Source organism: Aquarana catesbeiana, linkage group LG06, assembly GCF_042186555.1.
Source record: "Aquarana catesbeiana isolate 2022-GZ linkage group LG06, ASM4218655v1, whole genome shotgun sequence".
Taxonomy (NCBI): Eukaryota; Metazoa; Chordata; class Amphibia; order Anura; family Ranidae; genus Aquarana; species Aquarana catesbeiana.
In genome coordinates this window covers 71,089,132-71,105,227 of record NC_133329.1, presented here as the reverse complement: position 1 = coordinate 71,105,227, position 16,096 = coordinate 71,089,132, and the positions used below count along the sequence as shown (strand labels likewise).

The 16,096-nt window shown below is 43.9% G+C and overlaps 1 protein-coding gene across 1 annotated transcript in view; it reads right to left on the bottom strand.

The window, feature by feature from the left end:
* LOC141148595 (uncharacterized) overlaps nucleotides 1-15,863 on the bottom strand; it is a 36,848-nt gene extending 20,985 nt beyond the window's left edge. Inside the window, exons 1-2 of the mRNA XM_073636191.1 lie at nucleotides 15,757-15,863; nucleotides 5,199-5,528 (exon numbers count right to left, since the gene is read on the bottom strand). The gene's annotated coding sequence lies outside the window, so the exon portion shown is untranslated. The remainder of the gene's footprint in view (nucleotides 1-5,198; nucleotides 5,529-15,756) is intronic.
* Nucleotides 15,864-16,096: the final 233 nt, after the last annotated feature.

The following is a 16,096-nucleotide window of genomic DNA, read 5'->3' as shown; positions in this document are numbered from 1 at the left end:
GTTGTGACCACTTAAAATGTCCTGAGGTTTCTCTGAAGTGCCTTGGTTTTCCCGAGCTCACAATTTTTAATTGTTTCTATTAGCATCCATTGTTTAGCACAAGCCGACTTTGCCAGAGGGGTTAATGTTATGAGTTATTAACATGATCAAATTCACCCAAATTCCCTGTTGGGCTGCAAAATCTGATATATAGTTTGGAACTGTAAAACTGCTGGAAGATTCTTGATGAGATTCCCCTGAGCATTTTAAGAACATTGTTTCATCTGGGAGAACAAATTCATCTGGGGACGAATCATTGCCTAGCCCTTTGCTATAAGATTAGGGAACTAGTGAATGGTAATGAACAAACTGAGCAACTGATTCAGTTCACTGTATGGTCGCAGAATACTTTAAACAATCCTCAAACCCTGAACATGGTGCCTAAACCCTATGGACATCCATGGAAGCCAAATCTTGTATTTTTTTCTGGTCTATTTCAAGGCCATTTTGCAAGCTTTTGGTTGAAAATGGCATAGGTAGCTGGGCATTGCCATTGGGGACATACAGTATCTCACAAAGTGAGTACACCCCTCACATTTTTGTAAATATTTTATTATATTTTTTCATGTGACAACACTGAAGAAATGACACTTTGCTACAATGTAAAGCACTGAGTGTATAGCTTGTATAACAGTGTAAATTTGCTGTCCCCTCAAAATAACTCAACACACAGCCATTAATGTCTAAACTGCTGGCAACAAAAGTGAGTACACCCCTAAGTAAAAATGTCCAAATTGGGCCCAATTAGCCATTTTCCCTTCCCAGTGTCATTTGACTTGTTAGTGTTACAAGGTCTCAGGTGTGAATGGGGAGCAGGTGTGTTAAATTTAGTGCTTGGTGAGAAGCCCCTAAGTGAAAATGTCCAAATTGGGCCCAAAGTGTCAATATTTTGTGTGGCCACCATTATTTTCCAGCACTGCCTTAACCCTCTTGGGCATGGAGTTCCCCAGAGCTTCACAGGTTGCCACTGGAGTCCTCTTCCACTCCTCCATGAAGACATCACAGAGCTGGTGGATGTTAGAGACCTTGCGCTCCTCCACCTTCCGTTTGAGGATGTCCCCCATGCTCAATAGGGTTTAGGTCTGGAGACATGCTTGGCTAGTCCATCACCTTTACCCTCAGCTTCTTTAGCAAGGCAGTGGTCATCTTGGAGGTGCGTTTGGGGTTGTTATCATATTGGAATACTGCCCTGCGGCCCAGTCGTCGATGGGAGGGGATCATGCTCTGCTTCATTATGTCCCAGCACATGTTGTCATTCATGGTTCCTTTAACCACTTCCCGCCTGTCCCATAGCAGATGACGGCCGGGCGGTGGTTCAGTTATCCTGACTGGGCGTAATATGACATCCAGCAGAAGAAACATGCGGGGGCGCGCATCACGGCGATCGATGGAGCGGTGTGTCAGTCTGACACACTGCTCCACCGATCTTGGTAAAGAGCCTCCGGCGGAGGCTCTTTACCACGTGATCAGCCGTGTCCAATCACGGCTGATCACAATGTCAATAGGAAGAGCCGTTGATCGGCTTTTCCTCACTCGCGTCTGACAGACGCGAGTAGAGGAGAGCCGATCGACGGCTCTTCTGACAGATCACCACACTGGACCACCAGGGAAGGGGGCAACATGTGGATGGCCAGGTATATACCCCATGGCCATCCACATGTGCCCAATGTGCCCAGTCAGTGCCCAATCTGTGTCAATCAGTGCCCACAAATGGGCACTGATTGGCACCATCATATAGCAGTGATGCCCAGCAATGCCATCCTTAGGGGCATCAGTGCCATCAATCAGTGTCATCAGTGCCATCAATCAGTGTCATCAGTGCCATCAATCAGTGTCATCAGTGCCACCCATCAGTGTCCATCAGTGCCCACCTATCAGTGCCCATCAGTGCCCATCCATGCCACCTATCAGTGCCACTCATAAGTACCCATCAATGCCACCCATAAGTACCCATCAATGCCACCTACGAATGCCCATCAGTGCCGCCTATTAGTGCCCATCGGTGCCACCTATGAGTGCCCATCGGTGCTGCATACCAGTGCCCATCAGTGCCCATCATCAGTGCCCATCATCAGTGCCACCTCATTGGTGCCACCTCATCGGTGCCCATCAGTGCCGCCGTATCAGTGCCCATCAGTGCAGCCATATCAGTGCCCATCATTGAAGAAGAAAACGTACTTATTTACAAAAATTTTTAACAGAAACAAAGAAAAACTTGTTTGTTTTTTTTCAAAAATTTCGGTCTTTTTTTATTTGTTGCGCAAAAAATAAAAATTGCAGAGGTGATCAAATACCACCAAAAGAAAGCTCTATTTGTGGGAACAAAATGATAAAAAAATCGTTTGGGTACAGTGTAGCATGACCGCGCAATTGTCATTCAAATTGCGACAGCGCTGAAAGCTGAAAATTGGCCTGGGCGGGAAGGTGTCTAAGTGCCTGGTATTGAAGTGGTTAATGAACTGTAGCTCCCCAGTGCCACTTTTGTGAGATACTGTATACCAGTGAATAGCATGTTTAAAAAGAAATACAGTTTTTTTTTTTTACAGCAGGTCTTTTAATAACGTTCAAAGGGCAACAATAAAATACACAATTCCTTTATCATGCTTGAGGGATGAATTAAACCTGCCTGTGAAGTGGCATAACTATAGGATGTACTCTAACGAAAGTGACATAAAAAAAAAATATTGCTGTGGGATCCCTGGTGACTTTATTGACCATATATGGTCATGATCATATGTCGCCAATGACATCAGCCAGCATTGCCGGCCAGTTTGTTGACATTCAGCAGCCAGCGAGGTTGCTGTCATTTGCAGCGAAAATCTGTCAGGAAATGATTGTCAGCATGGGCCACTATGTTTGTTCACGTAGTAGGGTAATTTATTAAAAAGAGCAAATCATAAAAATTCTTGCAAAACTCAAGATGCCTCCACTTGCATTGCTTACAGCGTGTGTGATGAAGCCTGGACACTGACATCATCAAGCATGCTGGAAGTAGTTCAAGTGGTGGCATCATTTTGAGCATTGGAAGCATTTTAATGATGTCGTTGGAACATTGTTCATCATGATTGAGTATCGATCCACATTGCTGAACCAACATTGGATTTACATTGTAGGACATGTTTTTTTTTTTTTTTCTTATTTATTAATAATTTGTATAAATTGTGTGTTTTATTTACTTTGAAATTGTGATTGAGCAACAAGGGGTACTATGAACTCTTTACTCATTCATGTGGGGGGAAGGTTAATCTCTGGGGTTCCCTTATCTTTAAATGGGTCTCCAGATACTGATACGTTTCTCCTGCAGACCTTAACCCCCGCTGAGCCAGGTGGATGCGTAAAGGTCTTAATTTAGGAAGAGTAAATGAAAGTTTTCCGGTGACTAGATACCTATATATGAGGATTTCACTCCTATTACTTAGCTAACCTTTAAAAGAGAAGTATGTCCTTTTATTTGGACAACACTGTATACTCTGGACAACTTTTTTCTGTTTATTTTTTGTAAGTTGGCAATTTTTGAAAATAAAATAAAGGAACTACAAAAAAAGAGAGGTACGTTCAAAGCTCTTCTGCCCATACTCATGTGGGTCACAGGAGTACATTTACTTGCGCTCTCCTCTGACCCAGAACAGCCAAGGGAGAGCTAAAGTCTGCTGTCAGCCGATGTCACAGAGCCTCTCCAGACTCTGTGTATCAGGACAATAATTTTGGGATCCATTCATATGCCTTACAGGCAGCTGGCTCAGCCTTTCAAAGCACCATTGAGAGCTCAAGGCAGCAGTTCTCACCTGGTGCTCCAGTGAGCGCTGGAGGAGCAGAGAAGGAATGACAGTCCCTGCACTCTGCTCAGAGTGGAGCCGAGAACTGAACGATCAGCAGTCAAGTGAATGTTCAGTTCTTAGGCTTGAAGCCGGCGAGGGATAGCTTGCAGAATCGGACCGATGCTGCAGCAAGAAGGAAAGCATGTGTGCTTAGTTTTGTTCACACATTTAAAGCAGAGTTCCACTCAAAAGTGGAACTCTCGCTTATATGCTTCCTCCCCCCTCCGGTGCCATTTGACACCTTTCAGGGGGGAGGGGGGAACGGGGGACCTGTTTTTGACAGGCCCCCTTCCCCACTTCTGGAGAAGGGCCGCGGCCTGATCTCCCAGAAATTTGACCCCTCCTACTCCTTCCCCCTCCACCGGGCCAATTAGAAAGAGCAGCGCACTTCGTGCATGCGCAGTAGGGAACCCGCTGTGAAGCGAAAGGCTTCAGTATCAAGTTCCCTTATCAGGAATGGCAGCAGCAGCACCCAGGAGTCGTCCCGAAGATCGGCTGGGGTGCTAACATCGTGGGCTCCCTGGACAGGTAAGTGCCCTAATACTATTATCTGTAGCTGCTGACTTCATTTTTTTTTCACCCAGGCTGGACCTCCTCTTTAAGGCTACTTGATACATAAGATGACAGTTGACGCTTTTCAAATAGCTGAGCAATAATCCCATGTCTGTGGTGGACTACTGGCCACCCACTTTTAGGGAAACAGTTGATCAAGCAAGTTAGAAAAATGTCTGAGCTGCTTTGAGAACTGGCAACCGCCCATGCTCTTCCAGATGGTCTATCCATTCTCCAACGACGAAAACTTTCATCTAGGCCAGTGGTCTCAAAAACTGTGGCCCAGGGGCCGGATGCGGCCCTTTGCTTGGCTTTATCCGGCCTTTGGGGCACTATTCCTTCCAATGGCACCAACAATGGAGCACTATTGCTCCCATTTACACCAACGATGGGGCACTATTCATCCCACCGATACCAATGATGGCAATGATGAGACACTTCTCCCCCAATACTAATCATAGAGCACTATTCCTCCCACTGATGCCTGGACATTTTCTGCTCCCGCTGGCCACAGTCTGGCCCCCCTAAGGTCTGAATAACAGTAAAATGGCCCTTTGTTTAGAAAGTTTGGAGGCCCCTGATCTAGGCAGAGCTAAACTGTTGAGTTGGTAGAGAGTTCTGCAGCATTCACTAGATTGATTCCCCTCAGGGGATTAGATTGAATTACGCATTTGATCAATCTCTAATGTCTGTGGAAAGCCTAAATCCATAAAGCTCAAATAGCACTTGTCAATAAGTAACAGGTTTCTGACATCACTGAATGTACGTTAAATACTTTGAATTGTGTACCTTGTATGTCCAATCTGATCTCCTTCTCCTCCCTCTTTGGGGTGTACAGTATGGAGCACTTATAGATCCCTCCGTCTATTAAAGTGATGTTTGATATAGACAGATCAGCGATTCCATCCCCTGCCCGGCCTGTATACGACACACGAGGATCTGTTATTGTCTCTATTTTATTCTGAACCCTTAATATTTCTTTTCCGTGAAAATACCAGAATATTGCAAGATATCGATGATCGATGGGAGGATTGTTGATTGTGAATGAGCAGGGAATGTTCACATCACCTCCTAGTCTGGCCTGATGAGATAATGGAGCAGTCAGCTGCAGAGCCCAACCTGTAGGCAGTAAAATAAAATGAATTAATTTATGAGAATAGGAATGGTAGAGACATTTCCCCATTGGCGACGCAGAAAACATTAGGAATAGTGAAGATAAGTAAGTGATAAAAGCTTTCAGGTTCTTCAGCATGCATTTAGCACTCTTAAAGTTGAGTTCCACCCACTTTTACAACTCTTCAGCATCCCTCACTAAACTGTGCACTGCAAACGAATTGGATATTTAAAAAAAATTTTCTCAGCACTTACTGTATATCCGCTGTATTCATTTTTCACTTCCTCCTCCCTGGCCGCGGCCCATCGCATCATTTCCTGTTTGCAATGCCTTCTGGGAAGAGGCGGCAACTTCCTCTGACACTGCCGTTGCTATGGAAACCTGACCTGAAACCTATTACACTGCTTGTGCTACACTGAGCATGTGCGAGATCTGCAAGGATGAGGTACAGGAAGAAATACAGTCTGGCTTCAGATGCCCACACTTAAGATGGCCACGGCCTGCTGTAAGTTTATAAAATAACAAACTACTGCTATAAACTAACAAAACAGACCTTAGTTTACAGACTAACTTTACTAGAATACATTAAGCTTGTGTATTATAGGGGTATTTTTATTTAAAAAGTATAATTTTGGCCGGAACACCACTTTAAGTTCCTCCAGAAGTTCTTCTGACCTCCTTCTGACCTGCACTTGACTTTCTTCTGCATCAAGCTGGTTTTTCATTCCCACTGATATTTGGTGAGAAAAACAGATCAGATTAGAACAAACTCCCCTGTCCCCATGGAAGTTAAAGTGTATGAGGCACAACTGTTTTTTCCTTTTATGTAAGCTTTGGATAGAGTGAGAAAATGTTAGATCCTCCATTAAAGGAGAAGTAGGGACAAAGTTATTTTGGCCCTACTTCTCCTGTGGGTCACAGGAGTGCACTTAGTTCTGCACTCCTGTGAGCCATATTCAGCTGACAGCAGGCTAAAGCCTGCTGTCAGCTGATGTCACTTAGCGGGTCCAGGCTCTGAAGGGATCCTGACTATAATGCTGCGATCCACCCAGAAGCCTGACCGACATCTTTCTCAGCCTCTCAGCACAGTGAGGCTGAGCCAGCCACACCAGCCCCCTTCACAGTCACGGCATTCCAGTGAGCGCTGTAGGGGCAGAGCAGAGAGCCGGTGACTGACAGTTTCTGTCTCTTTGCTTACTGAAGACCGAGAACTGAGCGATCAGCAGTCTTTGATTGTCTAAATCTCGATTGATGCTGCATTCACCTAGGTGAGTATGTGCGTTTATTTATTTTTTTTTAAATCCCGCACTTCTCTTTTAAGATTTTATTGCATCCTGCGTACCTGGGTTCACAACTGAAACTGACACAGGAACTGATAAGAAATCCTAAATTTTAAAGCTGTCATGAAAGAACGAGGTGTGGGTAAATCCTACAATAGGAACAAAGCTTCTGGAGACAACTATCTAAGATGGAAATTCCCCTCACTTTGGGGAGAATTCTTCAAACTTCCTGTTGCATCATCAGGAAAGGAAGGGAAATCTCCCCAAGGTTTTGGCTACATATACATTTTAATTCACTAATCCAGACTTCGGTAAAGCTAAACTCCGGGCAACATTATTTTTCCCACACTGCATGGGTCAGCTGCTTGTTTTTTCTAGGGGAGAGCACAAAGTTCATATTTACCTGATCCACAGATCCTCCAGAAAATTGAGCTCCCCCACAGTCTAGCGGTTTACTGTTCCTGTCTATGGAGCATGCTCTGAGGGTGCTGATGTCAGGAACAGTCCATTTTCAAGACCACTGGAGCCTGGGGGTACCAGACCGGTCTTGTGTGGAGGGGATCGGCGGGTCAGGTAAGTATATCTCTGTCTGCCTGTCCACTCCCCTAGAACAAAAATGAGCAGTTAACCTGTGCTGTATGGGCACAGACCCACTGCATGGGGAAAAACATTTTTCCAGGGATGGATGTGCTCTAATACCTAGTGTGGTCAGTTTGAAATAGGAAAGCAGGGGGACTGTCAAGATCACCGGGTATTTCACACAAAGGAGGCAATACAAAGAGAACAGGATACTTTTTAACACAAGTATATGATACAACAGACACATACTGTAGAGGAACAGTACAGTACAGGAATATGAAATGCTGGAGTAACATACTCTGTAGGCCTACTAAGTGATCCAAAAAAATCTGCCCTGTATTCACAAAGTAGGGTTTGCTACCTGTCCCGTATCCAGAATTGTTGAGGATTGTAAAAAAAAAAATGGGTAAGTCCCATATTGGTTTAATACAGGACACAGTTTGTCCTATATTTATTTGGAGTTCTCCTGTCACACCTACCCAATCCGCCCACTGGTTTGTTTCGGAGGATGATCCTGTGTGATGTCAGGAATGGGTAGGAGGACTCAGGATGACTCCGCCTACACTGCCCCCTGCTGTCTCCTCAGCCAATGGGCTCTCACTCTGTAGTGCAGTGTCTCCACAAGTACTGCCTAGCTGCAAAATCAGATCTACATTAACAGCAGCAGGCAGGATGGGTTTAAGGCTGAACTCTGGAATTCTACGTTGCAGTGGGGCCCCTAAGGGGTGCAGGAATAAGGTGTAACACTTAAAGAGGCTCTCCAGGCTCCCCCCCAAAAATATTAAAAGTCAGCACATGCCTGGACCGACACCTGGCTCAGCCCCTTCGTGATCCGCTGAGAGCCTGAGCTGGCCGCTCCCACCACCTCCACAGTGAGCACGGGGGGCGGGGCAGAGCAGACAGCAGTGACTAACAGTTACCAGCTCTCTGCTCAGGGAGCTTTAAGAACTGAGCAATCAACGGTGTTTGCTCGCTCTGTTCTCAGCCTTAGAGCTGGCAGGGGACAGATGCAGCATCGAACCAATGCTGCATGCACCTAGGTAAGTTTGATTTAAAAAAAAAAAGTATTGCCTATTGGTAATTTTGGGTACTATTATTTCTCGCCATTGTGCAGACGCATACAGTTTTTAGGCTTGACACATTAGGTATCTATTTACTGTACACTACCCTTTCTTTTATTATGCACAAATAACATTTGTGAATTAAAGGGGTTGTATACCCTTAACGTTATTTTAGATTTAGACTGACAAATTAAGGGTTCAAATCAAAGAAATATTTCACTTTAATCTTGCATACTTCCTGATTCAGTATATAAATCTTTCAATTGAATATTCGACTAAGAAAGTGCTCACAGTAATAAGGAGCCATCTCCAGCTTTACAAACTTTTGGCAAACTTTAAAATGTTGCAACTTGATTTTTAAGTGTTTTACCAGCTTGTTATCTACATGTTCCATGATTCAGCACTCAACATTCAGTTAGTATACAAAAATCTAATTTCTTTAACTGCTTTAGCCCCAGAAGATTTTAACCCCTTCCTGACCAGAGCACTCTGCGATTCGGCACTGCGTCGCTTTAACTGACAATTGCGCGGTCGTGCGACATTGCACCCAAACAAAATTGACGTCCTTTTTTTCCCACAAATAGAGCTTTCTTTTGGTGGTATTTGATCACCTCTGTGGTTTTTATTTTTTGCGCTATAAACAAAAAAGGAGCGTCAATTTTGAAAAAAAAAAAAAGCAATATTTTTTTACTTTTTGCTTTAATAAATATCCCCCTAAAATATATATGTAGCGCCCACCTACTTAGGTGTGTGCTAAAGTAGTCAGATAGGGTTAGTATCAGGTAAAATTGCCAGTGTTTTGCCCTGTTGGCTTAAACCTGGTTGGGGTAAATTGGTTGGGAGAAATTACAGAATAGAAGGAGGGTGTGACCACCTGTACTCTGTCTGATTGATGCCCTGTTCTTCCAGTGAGAGGTTCTGGAGGGAGTATGGGTTGCACACAGGATGCAGTTTGTGTAGGTCACCCTGAACCAACCGTTAACTTGAATGGGTAGGGGCTTTCAGGTCTATATAAACTGTGGGTCACATGCTCAGGGGAGGAATTGGAAATGGAAGAGAAGAAGACAGCGTGTAGAGGCTGGTGCAGCTCAGGAGCCCTCCCCTCTGGGGAGGGGAACGTGCCATGCGGGGAGGAGAAATGGAGGAGACATCAGGAGGAAACTGATGACATCAGGAGGCTTCACTGATGAGGCTGCACTGATGGGCACTGATGAGGCTGCACTTATGGGCACTGATGAGGCTGCACTGATGTTCACTGATGATATTTAATCACCACTGGGTTTTTTTATTTTTTGCTAAACAAACAAAAAAAGACAGAAAATTAAAGAAATACCAAAAAACCTTTTCCTCGTTTCTGTTATACAAGTTTGCAAATAAGTAATTTTTCTTTTTCACTGATGTGTGCTGATGAGGCTTCATTGATGGGCACTGATGAGGCTGCATTGATGGGCACTGATGAGGCTTCATTGATGGGCACTGATGAGGCTTCATTGATGGGCACTGATGAGGCTTCATTGATGGGCACTGATGAGGCTTCATTGATGGGCACTGATGAGGCTTCATTGGTGGGCACTGATGAGGCTTCATTGGTGGGCACTGATGAGGCTTTATTGGTGGGCACTGATGAGGCTTCATTGATGGGCACTGATGAGGCTTCATTGGTGGGCACTGATAAGGTTGCTTTGTTTGGCACTGATGAGGCTGCATTGATGGGCACTGATGAGGCTTCATTGATGGGCACTGATGAGGCTTCATTGATGGGCACTGATGAGGCTTCATTGATGGGCACTGATGAGGCTTCATTGATGGGCACTGATGAGGCTTCATTGATGGGCACTGATGAGGCTTCATTGGTGGGCACTGATGAGGCTTCATTGATGGGCACTGATGAGGCTTCATTAGTGGGCACTGATAAGGTTGCTTTGTTTGGCACTGATGAGGCTGCATTGATGGGCACTGATGAGGCTTCATTGATGGGCACTGATGAGGCTTCATTGATGGGCACTGATGAGGCTTCATTGATGGGCACTGATGAGGCTTCATTGGTGGGCACTGATGAGGTTGCTTTGATTGGCACTGATGAGGCTGCATTGATGGGCACTGGTGAGGCTGCTTTGATGGGCACTGATGAGGCTGCATTGATGGGCACTGGGGAGGCTGCATTGATGGGCACTGATGAGGCTGCATTGATGGGCACTGATGAGGCTGCATTGATGGGCACTGGTGAGGCTGCTTTGATGGGCACTGGTGAGGCTGCATTGATGGGCACTGATGAGGCTGCATTGATGGGCACTGGTGAGGCTGCTTTGATGGGCACTGGTGAGGCTGCATTGATGGGCACTGATGAGGCTGCACTGATGGGCACTGATGAGGCTGCACTTATGGGCACTGATGAGGCTGCACTTATGGGCACTGATGAGGCTGCACTTATGGGCACTGATGAGGCTGCACTGATGTGCACTGATGAGGCTGCACTGGTGGGAAATGATGTTGAGGCACTGATTGGCACTGATAAGCTGCACTGATGGGCACTGATAAGGCTGCACTGATTGGTGGAACTGATGGGCACTGACAAGCTGCACTGATGAGGCTGCACTGATAGGTGGCACTGACAGGCAATGATATGTTGCACTGATGGACACTGATGGGGCTGCACTGATGATCAGTGCCCTGATTATCAGTGTAAATGTCCCCTATAACTGGGAAGCCGGTTATCGGCTTTCCTTTCCTCAGACACTGACAGCGCTGAGGAAAGGAAAGGAAATGCAGATAACCTGCATTTGTTTACATGTGATCAGGTGTGATTAGACACAGCTGATCACATTGCAAAGAGCCTACGACATTGGCTCTTTACCCTGATGGGTGATGCGAGACACAGCTTACCACAGCGCATGTGTGGCAACAAGGGGAGGACGTCATATGACGTCCACCCACAGGGACAAAATGCCCGACCGGCCGTCATTCAGCTATAGGCCCGGCGGGAACTGATTAAATTTTAAAGTTGCCTTGTTCTTCAGTCGAAAATTTTAGACAGCAGTGCTTTTTTGCATTCCTCCAGTTATAGGATTGTGTATATGGAGGTTTTCTATTTTTTATTTTTTTTTTTTATTGAACTAGATGGACTTGTGTCTTTTTCAATTTAAGTAACTGTATAGCTTCACCTGTTGAGGAATATGAGAACTAACACTCAGAGCTGCCACTTTTTTGTATTGATTAAAACGTGCAGATTCTTCTGAAGAAGATAAGATATATAACTAAAAAAAAGTGAACAAATGGAACTGCCTCCTTCTTGCTGCGAAGCCTTCTATTGTTGAAAATAATTAGGTGCCAATCTATGTTTTTAGGTACCGTTAAATCGAATGGTGTCTGAAATTTGCGTTGTGCAATTTGTCATTTTAGCAGACCGTTTAGAAATCACAGAGAGAATCACGGCGATCCTGCCCGAGATTCAAACCACCTAGGTGTGAGCAGAGCCTTAATGGAGAAGGTGGACCTTTCACTCCTCTGCCTGTCCTCCATTCATACAGTACTTTTCATTGTTGGAATCCATAGTAAGGTTGGAGGTGGGATGTGGAAAGGGTGGGCCTCTGTATTAACCCCGAGCAACAAAAAGCAGTCCTTGAATGTAGGAGGTGAACCTTCATTCATCCATCCATCCATCTGTCCTCCATTCATAGAGCGCTTTTCATTACTGGAAGCTATAGCACAGCTTCTCTGAATATGGGGTGGTGTATTGGGAATGTACATCCACTCACAGTGGCCACCTCAAGGACTGGGTGGGGAAGGAGTTAAAAAAGCACAGCTCATTGCGATTGTGATCAAAACATTCTCTGATAAGATGAGGTGGAAACCCCCTGTCACCATCCCGTCTTGCCACTTCCTTGAATCAGAGAATGCCTTGCAAATTGGTGTGTTTTTTTTTTTTTCCATGTGCTAAACGCTCCTCTTATAGTAAGCCTGTAAACACCTGCTGTATATATCACCACAATGGCTTACATACAAGTGTGTTTGGAGGCTGAAAAATTGAGATTTATCATTGAAGCAGAGCACTTTAAAATCGCCGGCAGAATTGTGGCGATTCTGCCCATGATTCAAAACGCCCAGGTGTGGACGGAGCCTAATGCCGCGTACACACGGGCGGACTTTTCGATGGACTAGGTCTGGCGGACTTTGACGGACTTTCCGATGGACTTTCCGAATGAACGGACTTGCCTACACACGATCAACCAAAGTCCGATGGATTTGTACGTGATGACGTACGACCGGATTAAAACAAGGAAGTTCATAGCCAGTAGCCAATAGCTGCCCTAGCGTCGGTTTTTGTCCGTCGGACTAGCATACAGACGAGCGGATTTTTCGACCGGACTCGAGTCCGTCGGAAAGATTTGAAACATGTTTCATTTCTAGGTCCGTCGAACTTTTGGGGAAAAAAAGTCCGCTGGAGCCCACGCGATCGAATTGTCCGACAGAGTCCGGTCCTCCGGACCAAGTCTGCCGCGAAGTCCGGTCGTGTGTACACGGCATTATAGAGCGTGTTTCATTGATGGAAGATGCACTCTTGTTGCATGCCTGTGACAGGTCCAGTTCTAGTAATAAGCCCTGGAACTCCAGAAGATTACTGGCAGAAAAATAAAGATTTTAATAGGACAAGCAGCCACCAGCACAAGGGACACTTCTTATTGAATGTAAGTTCTGTCCCCTTTGTCGATTTTGGCTAGAGTAATGCCCTGTACACACGACCGGTTTTGCCGTCGGAATAAACTCCGAAGGTTTCTCCGAAGGAACTCTGACGGAATTCCATTCAAGCGGTCTTGCCTACACACGGTCAAACCAAAGTCCGACTGTCCAGAACGCGGTGAGGTACAACACGTATGGCGGGACTAGAAAAAGGAAGTTCAATAGCCAGTAGCCAAAAGCTTCTGTCTTGTACTTGCTTCAGAGCATGCGTCGTTTTTGGTCTGTCGGAACAGCATACAGACGATCGTTTTTCCCGATAGGAATTGGTTTCATCCAAAATATTTAGAACATGTTCCATTTCTGGGTCTGTCAGAATTTTCTAAAAAAAAAGTCTGATGAGGCATACACACGATCGGAATAGATGATGAAAAGCTTCCGTCTGACTTTTTCTGTCGGACATTCCGCTTGTGTGTACACAGCTTTAGTTTTTTTTTTTTTTTTTATAATATATAGTTTTTTCTTATGTGCAAACTTCTAAAAACATACAAGACGTTACAAAATAACAATACATGGCAATACATTTACAACACCAATAAGGTACAAGAAACCAAAAAAAAAAAACAAAAAACCCCAAAACAAACATAATATCCAAAATAACGCAAATATACACTATATTACCAAAAGTATTGGGACACCTGCCTTTACACACACATGAACTTTAATGGCATCCCAGTCTTAATCCGTAGGGTTCAAAATTGAGTTGGCCCACCCTTTGCAGCTATAACATCTTCAACTCTTCTGGTTGTTGTTCCCACAAAGTTGGGAGCACGAAATTGTCCAAAATTTCTTGGTAAGCTGACGCCTTAAGAGTTCCCTTCACTGAAAACTTGACTGGCCTGCACAACAGTCCTGACCTCAACCCAATAGAACACCTTTGGGATGAATTAGAGCGGAGACTGCGAGCCAGGCCTTCTCGTCCAACATCAGTGTCTGACCTCGCAAATGCGCTTCTGGAAGAATGATCAAACATTCCCATAGACACACTCCTAAATATTGTGGACAGCAGTGTTTATTTTAGTCTTAGGACTAAAATGGCATTTTAGTTTCAGTCCCATTTTAGTCTTCTGCAATTGTTTTAGTTTTAGTCGTATTTAGTCGACTAAAATCTCCAGTACATTTCAGTAATTGCAATTTAGTTTTAGTCATAGTCTTTTGACTAAAATGGCTTTTAGTTTTAGTCGTATTCTATTCATCTCAATTGTTTTAGTTTTAGTCAAATTTTAGTAGACTAAATTAACACTGGTGGATAGCCTTCCCAGAAGAGTTGAAGCTGTTATAGCTGCAAAGGGTGGGCCAACTCAATATTGAACCCTACGGACTTAGGCTCGATTCACATCTATGCATGTTGCTTTTGAGTGTTTCTGCAGTGCTTTTTGCGATGCTTGCCGCGTTTTTGAACATGCGTTTTTGCCGTGATTTGCGTTTTTTTTGTAGATTTTTTTTTACAATGTGGTTGCTCAGCAACCAGCTATATAAAGTGTAAAAAAAAACAAAAAAAAAACCGGCAAATCGCAGCAAAAACGCGCTAAAAAACACGGTACTTGCGTTTTGGATGCGGGTCCATTGAAATCTATTACATGCAAAATGCTGCATTTTGCATGAAAAAAGTCCCTGACCCTTTCCAAAAACGCAGAGGCACAAAAATCCATTGATGTGAACATGTTCCATAGGAACCCATGTTAAAAAAATTTCCATGCATTTCTGCAAAATGCAAAAAGCAACAAAAAACGCGCTAGTGTGAATGAAGTCTAAGACTGGGCTACCATTACAGTTCATGTGCGTGTAAAGGCAGGTGTCCCAATGCTTTTGACAATCTAGTGTGTGTGTAGATAGATAGATAGATAGATAGATAGATAGATAGATAGATAGATAGATAGATAGATAGATAGATAGATATTTTTATGTGCAAACTTCTAAAAAAAAAATACAAGAGGTCACACAATAACAATACATGGCAATACGTTTACAACAAGGTACAAGAACAAAACAAAAACAAAAAAAAAATCTCAAAAAACATACATAATATCCAAAATAATGCAAGTATATGAGTAAACAAATTACAAAAATTACAAACATCAACAAGAATCATAATCTCATAAACAACACAATAAATATTCAATAACAATACTAATGTAAAATTCAGGCTTTATACTGTACATATATTTATTACTGCTGCCTTCTAAGCAAAAGAGGAAAGAGACAATATAAACATTGTAGTTTATGCTTAAGAATACAGTAGGGTTGCCACAACTGTTCTGACAAAATAATAGACAGGGAATGAAGCAGGAGGCAAAGCCACCAGCACAAAGGACACTTTTCACTGAAGGTAAGTACTGTCCCTTGTGCCAATTAAAAAAACAAATGATATTAAACGTAGACTTTAAATGGTTGTGTAGGAAAGCTGCTGTCTCATCATGTCTGCATGGCAGACTGCAGGCATAGCACACACCCTCCAATTCCTAATATCAGCACCACTCAGGGAAACCTTCATCCTCACATCCCTCTCCCCCTTCTCCCCCATCATTGTTCCCGCTGTATCCCTACACACAATAGTCACAATATTTCAGAATAATTACCTGATTGTTGAAGACAAAGAAGGAGCAGCACATGTACAAGCATTTTATTCTCATTGTAATCCTCAATGATGCCTTACTTTCACTTTCCATGACTACACAACTTCCTCATAAAATATAGGGAGAGGAGAAATATGATGTTCTTAGGATTTCTTAAAAAAAAAATTTCCCCGGGGAATTCCCCGAGGCTCTGTTTTTGTAACTGTTACCCCTTTTGAAAAACCAATAAAGAAAATGTAAAAAAAAAAAAAAGAAATTTCCCTTCGACAGATTATCAGGATGTATTTAGAAATTATTTTTATGTCACTAGTCCCCTTTCACACGATTGCCCGCGCGGATCCAC